A 2738-nucleotide genomic window follows, 5' to 3' on the forward strand; every position below is an offset into this window, starting at 1 on the left:
CACATGTTACCATGTACAAGGACCCAGGTTCAAAGCCCCAGTCCCAACTGCAGAAGGAAAGCTTTGTGAGTGGTGAAGCAAGGCTGCAGGAGTCTTTCTTTTTCTCTCCTTTTCTACTCCCCAACTCCTTTTTCATTTCTGGCTATCTTTATCCAATAAATAAAGAAAGAAAATATACAGAAAATAAGATAAATAAATTATATTAAATTAAAAATACATAAAATCATGTTGTCTACCTACCTAATCAAAGATTCATGTTTTGCTTCAGTGGGGGGAATGATTAACATCAATATTACATACAGACACAGAAGCTGAGTGAAAAGGAGGGAGTAAGAGGATGCATGGATTTAATAATGGGTGCAGAAGTTACTGTAGAAAACTTGAACGTTTGCTTAGCTTAAACACAATGGAAGATCTTTGTTGTGGGTGGCTAGTTGGTGGCACAAGTGGTTGTGTGCATATGCCATGATACACAAGGATCCGGGTTCCCACCAGCCTCTGGTCCCCACCAGCAGGGAGAAAGCTTCACAAGTTGTGAAGCAGTGCTGCAGGCTCTGTTTCTCTCCCTCTCTGTTTCTCCCATCTACACAATTTCTGGCTAACTCTAAATAAATAAATAAAGATAATTTAATTTTTATAAATATATTTATCCTATATCAGAAAGACAAATCAGAAGTTATGCAATCAGGTAGTACTCCCAATTCAGTATTGCCTTATCTTTTATTTCTTGCTGGCCAGCTGGCACATCTGGTTGAGCACATATACTATAATACAAGGACCCAGGTTCAAGCCCTGATCCCCAACTGCAGAGGGGGAGCTTCACAAGTGGTAAAGTAGTGCTGCAGGTGTCTTTCTCTCACCCTCTTTATGTTCTCTTTCCCTCTCTTGATTTCTCTCTGTCTCTATCCAATAAATAAAGAAACAAAATATTAAGAAAGCAATGCATTGTTGAGAAGTGGTTCACCCAAAAAGGCACAGACCTAGCATGTCCAAAGCTGTCAGTTTGACCTTTGGTGCTACATGTATCTGAACGGTGTTCTGGCTTCTCCATCTCATTATCCCTTCTGTCTCCTATGACTTAATAATAAAATAAATCTTTAAGAAATAAAATTGAATGTAATTTATATAAATAAATGCATGCATAATATTTTGGTAAATTGAACAGTTTCAATAGCTCTTATTGTCTGAGGATTCCAATTAGAAAGTCATATTGTCAGAGGCCGGGTGGTGTTACACCTGGATGAGCATACATGTTACAGAGTGCAAGGACCTGGGTTCAAGCCCCCTGTGCCCCCTGTGTGGGGAAATATTTGCTTGTGGAAGCAGTGTTGCAGGTGTCTCTGTTTCTCTTCCTCTCTATAACCCACTTCCCTCTCAATTGCTGTCTGTCTCGATCCAATAAATAAACAAAAATAATAAACTGAAAGTCATATTGCCTATAAATAATGAGACCTGTATGTCCCATAACAAAGTAATATCAGTGCTATTTCTCTTTGCATTTAATTAGACAGAACATCAACAAAACTTTCCAGAGTACAGAAGGGACTTCTGAATTTAACTTAAAGCCAGTTTTACTTGTATAGTTTTTCTTTTCTTTTTTAAATTTTTTTTTATTTCATATAGCCACTTTCAGGGACCTTAAAGACCCTAAAGTCATTAAGGCTCATAACATGGCATTGCTATCACCAGTTATAAAAAATTTCTGCAGGAACACAATCAGGTAAGCAGATTCATTGACTGGCTTACTTCTACAGTTTTTCATTGTATTTCTCAAACTCTGACTGCACCATTTGTACAGGAAGTAAACTTTTGACATTTTGAAGTGAACTATATTTTGTTGATATTTTATCACATTTAGAGTTCTATAGTTTAAGTGCTTTTTACATGTTTAACACATTAAAACACTCTCATTGACTAAGCTTTAACTATCTACAGTGAATTATATCTAATAACACACTCTACTTTTGCTAGAGAAATCCATCCTGTTACCAGAAGAAAGCATTGCTTTCTAGTAGTTTCAGTGTTGTTGCTTAGTCAATCAGAGCCATCACGTGGTACAGATACTAATCAATTAGGGTAGTTAATAAGTATTGAGTGCTCACATTGTACTTGTCATTAATCTTTGGCATAACTTATTACTAAAGCTTCACAATTATTCTTGAAGGTAGAGTTTGCAGTAAGGTAGATGTTGGAATAAAATGCTTTGGAGGCTGAAGCATTTGCCAAAGTCAAAATAATGACCTGCACGGTGGACGGCATGACCAGACACTTCTTAAGCATACAGTTTTAGATTCCCAAGAGTAACTGGCAAGCATTGAGATGCTAATAGATTATGAATCACCCAAGGAATTCTTAAGGAGCATGCGGGATTTTGAGAATAGATAGCATTTCAGAGAGACACCCAATAAGAATACTGGACAGAACTAGGAGTAGTACTGGTTACACTAGTCTGATGGGAGAAGAATGTCAACAAAAGAGAATCATGACCTTGGGGCAGAGGTTGGGGTGATGGGAGGAATGCAAACCTAGTGACTATGGTTAGCCTTTAGATGAATGAAGAATAATGAAGCAGACAGAGCACTAAGAACTAGAATTCTAGAGGTAGAAATAGTATACTTTCTTTCTAAGCCATGACATGTGGTCTCCCCATGTGGTGCATGGAGATTGAACTCAAGTCTTTGAACATGGTAAAATATGATACCTTGAGTAAGTAAGTTCAGCCCTTCAGCAATGAATTG

The 2738-nt window shown here is 37.5% G+C and overlaps 1 non-coding gene across 1 annotated transcript; it reads right to left on the minus strand.

Moving 5' to 3' along the window:
• Positions 1-1615: 1615 nt before the first annotated feature.
• On the minus strand, positions 1616-1744 carry LOC132537957 (small nucleolar RNA SNORA33). The gene has a single exon (XR_009549358.1). It is a non-coding gene; the product is annotated as a small nucleolar RNA SNORA33 (small nucleolar RNA).
• Between the last annotated feature and the right edge of the window lie 994 nt (positions 1745-2738).

Source organism: Erinaceus europaeus, chromosome 3, assembly GCF_950295315.1.
Source record: "Erinaceus europaeus chromosome 3, mEriEur2.1, whole genome shotgun sequence".
Lineage (NCBI taxonomy): Eukaryota > Metazoa > Chordata > Mammalia > Eulipotyphla > Erinaceidae > Erinaceus > Erinaceus europaeus.